This window comes from Aotus nancymaae, unplaced genomic scaffold, assembly GCF_030222135.1.
Source record: "Aotus nancymaae isolate 86718 unplaced genomic scaffold, 86718_ANA_hifiasm-v0.15.2.pri h1tg000006l, whole genome shotgun sequence".
NCBI lineage: Eukaryota > Metazoa > Chordata > Mammalia > Primates > Aotidae > Aotus > Aotus nancymaae.
In genome coordinates, this window is record NW_026988417.1 from 16,601,995 (window position 1) to 16,610,003 (window position 8,009).

At 41.9% G+C, this 8,009-nt stretch overlaps 1 non-coding gene across 1 annotated transcript; it reads right to left on the reverse strand.

The window, feature by feature from the left end:
- Positions 1 to 264: 264 nt before the first annotated feature.
- On the reverse strand, positions 265 to 401 carry LOC135272111 (small nucleolar RNA SNORA75). Its single transcript, XR_010340212.1, has one exon. It is a non-coding gene; the product is annotated as a small nucleolar RNA SNORA75 (small nucleolar RNA).
- Between the last annotated feature and the right edge of the window lie 7,608 nt (positions 402 to 8,009).

Consider the following 8,009-nt stretch of genomic DNA (forward strand, 5'->3'; position numbering starts at 1 on the left):
GCACCCAACAGACCTGAAAACAACCAGATTGCCAGACATTTCCTCCGTCTCCCTCCCTCTACCTGAAACATCTCTCTTCTCCTTCCTTACTCAGCTCTTTCCTTTGCCTTCTGCCTGGTCATCTCCCAGCCGTGTTTCAGGTCCTAGTTGTCACTTTCTGCAGAAATTCTGGACTTCCCCCCACCCAATGCTAAATGCTTCTTTCTTTTTGCCCCTCTAAACTGCCTATCCTTTTATGTTTGTTTATTTGTTTGTTTCTTCCCAGAATGTCTCACAAAACAGTCAAATATACCTCTGTAAAGACATAAGGTAAAATAATGCTAGTTCTGTGAATTCTCTCATCTTCTCATGTAAATCCATCAAATGCCACCAATAGACAGAAGGGAGATCAACGAGAAGCCAAACTCCCTGTCCTTTCTCCATTGCTATATATTTACTGCTTCTTGCCTGTCTTCCCCGCCACCCTCCATAAACTTGTTAACCTTGTGAAAGCAAGAACCATGGTGTCTACACAGTTCCTGGCACATAAGGCACATAACAGAAACACAATAAATTCATTCATTAATTTTTCACCCAACACATATTTACTGAATATACATTCTGTGCCAGGCACTGAAATAAAGCAACAAACAAAGACAGATAAATTCTCTGCCTTCATTCTTGGGGGAAAGAAAGATTTTTGTTTTAAATCAAGTCAGTGAAAACAAACAAGATAGTTACAGATTCCTAAAAGTAGTATGGAAAAAAAAAAATGAACAGTTTGATGACATGGAAGAGGAAGATCTTCTTTAAGTCTCATGTCTTTCGATCCTGAGAGAATCTGTCCCTGTAGCTTAAAGCCAACCTCCTTCTTTCATCAGGATTCACTGAGACCCTCAGGGAAATCACAGGGCAGTGAGGGGAACTGAAGAGGAAACCAGGGATTGCAATCATATGGGATAAGACCTATGACAGATACTCACAGGAGACTGGGTGTCATGGAAGGACTAAGTAGTATGTTGAAAATTTAGGAACAGTGCTCCAAAAGGGTTTCCAGTGCCGATGACTTTGAGCCTGGTGATTCAGAGTACTACAGTATCTGGGACCATGGTACTGGGTTTGAATTCAGCCCCCACCCCTCACTGGCTGTGTGGCCATGAAGGAATTACTTATCTCTCTGTGTTTCAGGTTCCTCATCTGAAGGATGAGTTAAATGATAATATTCGCACTACAGGGCAGTTGTGAGGATTAACTCTATTCATATACACAAACTACTTAGAATAGAGTGAGTCTATAGTGAATGCTATATATGTTAATCACGATTACTGTTTTCAGGATGCAAAAGAGTTAGCTTGATGAAGAAAGAGAGGTGAAAAAGCATCCCACGAAGAACAAATACCTTTGGAATGAAGGAAAGAATGGCAAATGACTCCAAGATGACAAGTCAATCAACACACACTGCCTCTGTCCGGGAATAATCACAGGGAGGCTCCATTGTGCTAGAGCTGCCTTGTGCGTTAAGAACAAACCCAGAGAAAAGAGATGGGTTCTCTCTCCTCACATATTCAACAAGACTAAACACATGAGGAAGAGAGACTAAACACATAAGAAGGATCCAAGGCAGAAGAAACCAGCTCTGAACTAGGTAGCCAGACTGAAAAAAAAAAATCATATCTTGTTTGTGATGTACCAGACACTGGGCTAAACATTTTACATGCTTTTCCTGCTGGAATTCAGCCTACAAATACACATTGTGTGACTGCCTCCATGACAAAACCCCCAGGAGATTTTAGGGAAGGGAGAGATCAACACAAAGGACCCAAAAAGACAGCAAGGCCTTAAAAGAAGGAAAGAATTTGAATAGAGGGTGAGTGAAAGGGAAACCACAGAAGCACAGCCCAAGAGAAACATAACGCGAGCCACAAATACAAGCTACATATATAATTTTGAATTTTCTAGTAGCCACATTTTTAAAGTAAAAAAAAAAAAGGTAAAATTAACTTTTAGAATATACTTTGTTTCATCCAATATTTGCAACATATTAAAATTTCAGTATGTGATCAGTAAAAAACATTGTTAATGAGATGTTTTATCTTATTTTTTCTGTATAGTCTTAGATATCTGGTATGTCAAGAGCAGAAAATCAAACACCGCATGTTCTCACTCATAGGCGGGTGTTGAACAATGAGAACACATGGACACAGGGAGGGGAGCATCACACACTGCGGTCTGTTGGGGGGAAATAGGGGAGGGACAGTGGGGGGTGGGGAGTTGGAGAGAGATAGCATGGGGAGAAATACCAGATATAGGTGAAGGGGAGGAAGGCAGCAAATCACACTGCCACGTGTGCACCTGTGCAACAATCTTGCATGTTCTTCACATGTACCCCATAACCTAAAATGCAATTTAAAAAAAAAAAAGATTTCTGGTGTGTATTCTCTACTTACAGAACTTGTCAGTTCCAAGTAGCCAGACTTCAAGTGCTCAGTAGCCCACTGTGGCCACCATCTTGAACAGCACAAGTCAAGAGGGGAAAAAGAACAGACATTTATGGACGTCTTGCTAGTCCTCAGTTACTTTTTCTATAAACACAGCTTTATTAAATCTTCCCAACCACTCCCTTAGGGGAATGTTATTACAGGTTGAGTATCCCTTATCCAAAATGATTGGGATTGAAGTGTTTTGGATTCAGATTATTTTCTAATTTTCAAATATTTGCATTAAATTTATGGGTTCAGCATCTCTAATCTAAGAATCCAAAATCTAAAATGTTCCAAAAAGCATTTCCTTTGAACATCGTGTCAGCGCTCAATGACAAATGTTTGGATGAGAAAAAGTTTTGGATTTGGGGGCATTTCAGATTTTGGATTTGGGGATGAGGGATATTCAACCTGTATTTTCCCCATTTTAAATAGAACACTGAGACTCCAAGAGGTTGACAGCTAAGTAAGTGGGTTGATCCAGGATTTAAATACAGCTCTGACTTCAAGCCTGAGCATGTTCCTCACATTAGAATTGTCTTAGGAAACTGCTTCCAGGGACCGTGCACCACAAAACAAGACAACACCTGGGCAGGGAGGAACCGCAGAGATCCTGGGATCCACTTCTGAGCAGCTTCCTCCCCAAGCCCCACAGCCCACAGCAGCTTTGTGCAGCCTGCCAGATAGGGAGCAGGGTGGACAAAAAGCAACCGAACAAATGCACACACTTTTCTCTTTCCAGTTAATAGAAATTGAGACACGTACCCTGCTCCAGCACAGTAAAATGACGAAAGGGTACTACAGGAAGGGCACCTGTGTACGTAAATCTTTAACTTTCGTTGCAGGGATGGGCACCACGAAAAGACACTTGGCTGCTTCTCGGTCAGCCAAGCAGGGCTCCCTTACACTCTCTGTGGCTCTATTTTGTTGTCAATTACTGTTTCTAAAACTATTAAGAGAGGAAGGGGGAAGAGTGTAAACAGCATTAACAGTAATTTATGATCTGAAAAGGGACAGCAGGAGTTCGAAATCTGTCTCCATTAAGATACTTTCCCCAGCTGCTCTGGGTCCTGGAGCTACAGGACTGTAGGAAAAGGATGTTTATACAATGCTTCTGGCAGAAAGGACTTTTTTTTTTTTTTTTTTTTTGCACCCCAAGGGCAAGATTCAGCTGACTTTCCATAAAGGGTCTGGTCTGTGCTGAGCATGCTGTGGGTAACCCTGTCCCTGGTGTGGGAAGATACTGAGCTTTCTAGATTTTTGCTTTCTTTATTTTTTGTTTGATGAACCCTCCCTGATTCCTACAGCGCCATTCAAGCCTACAGCCACCCACCCCACCTCAACCATCAGCAAAGCCCACCAGCAAAGACCACCAGGAGAGACACTCATCAGCTCTTCAGTGAGAATTGTGCCATGCTTCTGCCTTTAGTAACTCTAGATTCCTCAAGACAAAGGTTGGCTCCTAAGGCATGTTTTATGCCACCCAGTTTAACTCTGCAGGACCTACTTCTCAAGTCAAGGAATTACAAGGCCGCGTTACATAGCAGCTTGAGTTAGAGTCTAAAAGGAGAGCCAGCTGCACCCCAGGATTACTACGTTTTTTTCCTTTTTATTTTCTTTTGAGGTGGGCATGAGATACCATGGTCTGGCTCTGAACACAGTCTCTGGCAGCTGCTATGGTTCTCTCAACACTAATGATGTGATCAAGTCTTCGAGTGAATTTTAGAGCTGAAGGGAGAGACAAAAAGAAAATTTCATAAACCACCCCCAGAATCTGTTCGCTGAAGCGCCACACGTTTACAGTACCACCTTTACGAACCAGTCTCTTAGATCACTAGCGACCCCACGTGGCCAATTTAAAATAACAGTAATTTTTTTCCCCCTGCAGAAAAGAAACTAACACTTCAAGGTTTTACTCCTAAACCTTTGTAGAATTTAAAAACTGAAAGCTGTAAGGACCGTTAATGTCACCTGGCCCAACCACCTCATTTTACAGGAAGCAGAGGTTGAGAGAGGTAAAAGGGGGCTCGAAAGGTCACGCAGAATATTGGGGTCAAGTTAGGAAGCAATACAAGAAATGATTCTAAGAGATTCTGTGCTATTGGATTTTAATTTCTTAAAGGAAGAAAGGAAAAGAAGGCTTTTTGTTCCCCGGATCAGAAGATAAATACTGCCATTACGTAAGAATCACTGTAATAAGACTGCATGTTTTAAAGGATTCCAAGTTCCAACAGGTATGCAAGAGATGCATATATTTCTTTCTTCTACTCCTGAAACTTATCAGAGTACATTAAATTGAGTCATGGCAAGAATGAGGTCAGCATGGACAACAGGCAGGAGTTGGCATTTGGCAAATGTGAATTAGACGCTTATTTCCAAAACCTAGCCGCTGAGTGAAGGAAAAGATTGGGTTTGGTTTCCACCTTCATAACGGTACTGCAGATTGGGCGCTATTATTCCCATTATAGAAATGAGAACGCTGAGGCTCAGGGAACTGAACTAACTTGCTCAAAATCTGACAGAGACTAAACTGCAAAGCCAACTCTCTGCAGGACTTTACTTAATGCCTCAACTTATCCATCCATCAAATGAGATAATATAGTCTGCTTGTTGATCAGAAAATGGTAGTGTTAGAAAGGGTCCTCAGAGGAATGCTTTTTCAGATGAAATTGGACCTGCTGTACATATAACAGTCAAAAATGATTGGTGTCTACTTGCATATATATAATAAAGTCTAGCAGAGAAACATGGATGCTGCTGTGACCAAATTAAAGCTGAGAGTTAAACAGGGCATTTGCAGTTTTCGATCTGCTTGAGCATCCGGGCTCTATATTCTGTTCTGTTTACTCTGTAACATGAAGTTTCTGATTCACTTTTCCCAAGGTAAAACTCTATCTTGGTTTGACGGACAATGTTGCTGCTGCTGCAGCTGTTCAAATCACGCTGCCCTTCCAACCTCAGAGCCCTCTGCCATTCAAAACAGTGATGCTTCATTCAAAGTCGGCTCTAAAACCGCTTAGTGTGTGCCTACCCTCAGGTCCATGTGTTGTTAAAATATGACATTCTATGTGCATTTATATGCGTACGGGTTCATATTTATTACCACTACTAACGCAGTTTTAAATTAGGTGCAGATGACCTTAAAATCATTTGCTTAACTCAAGCACCACCATAGAATCCAAAAGTTCCCAGAGGAGGAAAGAAAATTTGAAAATCACTGACCCAGTCCAGGCTGCTATCAAGAAATCCTACTCTTGTTAAAACAAAAATGAGAACCTCCAAAATTTAGGTCCAGCTTAAATCTCCACCCGTCACTGCCACCATCACTACAAACCCATGTGCCTCCTTTCCCGCGAGGCGTCTCATCTGGTCTCCTGCAATCATAGGTTGGACCTCTCCCTGCCCCCGCAGGACACGGTCCCCCACTCCTGGCAGCTCTGTCCAAAGCATGGACCAAACTCCTTTTGCTGTCTGCTCTGAGCACCATGGAAACAGTCTGGAATTTTCCCAATGCCGTTTCTAAAATAACTGCAAAAGAATAGAAGGTAAATAAACACAGAAAGTGGGAGAAGCCTAAAATCAATGATTTACAAAGCATGAAATTCTGATCCAAATCCTGCTACAGGTCATTCTCTCTCTAGGGCTAGAAAATCTTTCCCTATTCCAGGAGAGGTCTCAAAATAGAAATGTAAATTGGTATAAAACTTCTGAAAAGCAATACAGCGGCATGCCTCAAGGTCTGCAAAAGAGTCCTATGCTCGGGCCCTCTAATTTCACTTCTGGCAACTCATCTGAATGAAATAAACAGTGAGGGCAGTAATTTATACACAATATGTTTATCACTAGCTCACCTATAATTACAAAAAAAGAAACCTGAAAACAAATTGTGCAACAGGTTTTATGATGTAGTCATAAAATGGAATATTACATAGCCATTAAAAATGATGTTTTAAAGCATTTTTGATAATACTAAGTGAAGAGAAAAAGAACTTTTATCGGCATTTAGTGACATTAGCAAGGTGCAAAACTGGCACACATTATGTAATTAAATATTTCAAATCAAAATAAGAGAAGTGTGAGTGTGTAGAGAAACGAAAAAGAAGAAACCTACCAAAATCACAAAGTGAACTGACCGAGTGGTGGGATTAATGCTGATTTTTCTTGCATTCTGCTTTAGTTTTATGATGAGCTTGCATTAATTTATAATCTGAAAATGAGATAATTGGGTTGGTCTCTTTAAAAAATATTTTAAAGATATTAACTTCAAAGATGTTAACTTTTTAGAGATATTAACTCTGCAGCCTGGGAGGCTGACCCATTTTCTCCATCCAGATCTCCCTCCCACCTCTCTGCCCCCAGCATGCTCCATCTCAAAGCCTCCTGCTCCGCCCACCTCATCCTGCTTCTCCTTTCTGCTTGTGGACCCAAGAGATCCACATTCAAGACAGCCAATGATGTGGCCCTCCAAGGGACCTTCCAGAGTCACATTTGTCAGGAGGCTGGTGCCTCTTCTGAATTGCTTACCCCTAAATAAAGCAACCCCACGAAAATTCACATTCCTCAAATGTCTTAGAAGATTTTTCTTCTTTGCTTCAGCACTGTCTAAAGAAAAAGAAAAAAAGATTTTTCTTCTCCCCTTGGTTGAAAGGCAGGGTCTATGGAATTTGGAATGCATTCAACTAGCATTGATTGAGCGTTCTCCATGTGCCAGGACCTCTTCTGGAAGAATACATGAGACAAGGTCACCACCTTCTGAGAACTGGCATTCTGGCAGGGGTGAAAAATGATAAATAATCACACAAATGAGGATAATATCAACTCTGCTAACTGATGTTCTCAGAGTGACTCAGTGGCTGCCTGAGACAGTTATTCTTCAGATCTGTGATGGTAAGACCACGAGGGAACATCCAGGAGGTACCTTGATGCCAAGATGTTTAGAAAAGCTCGACTTCTTCAGGTCTCGTGCACTGGTGGTGAATGCTAGAAGATGCCAAGATCTTTCAAGAAGGGAGTTGCCAGAGGCTTCTAAACACAGACATGCACCCATGAGCCGTGGCCAGCAGGCTCCCGTTCTCCTCATAACCTTCTCTCCACTCCCTGTCCAGTGATGTTGGTTAGGAGAGAGACTGGAGGAGGGTAGTGATGGTATTTTTGAGACTCAAACAACTCTTCTAAAAATCAGACTCTTAAAGCCAGGTGTAGTGGCTCAGGCCTGTAATCCCAGCTCTTTGGGAAGCCAAGGCAGGCAGATTACCTGAGGTCAGGAGTTCGAGACCAGCCTAGCCAACATGATGAAACCCTGTCTGTGCTAAAAATACAAAAAAAATAGCCAGGCGTAGTGGCGGGTGCCTGTAATCCCAGCTACTCAGGAGGCTGAGACAAGAGAATGGCTTGATCTGGGAGGCGGAGATTGCAATGAGCTGAAATCACAAAATTGCTTTGCACGCCAGCCTGGGCAAGAAGGGCAAAACTCCATCTCAAAAAAAAAAGAAAAAAAAAAGTTAGAGACTCTTAAATGGGTTGTAGAGGCCCTGTTGCTTCTCTCTCATG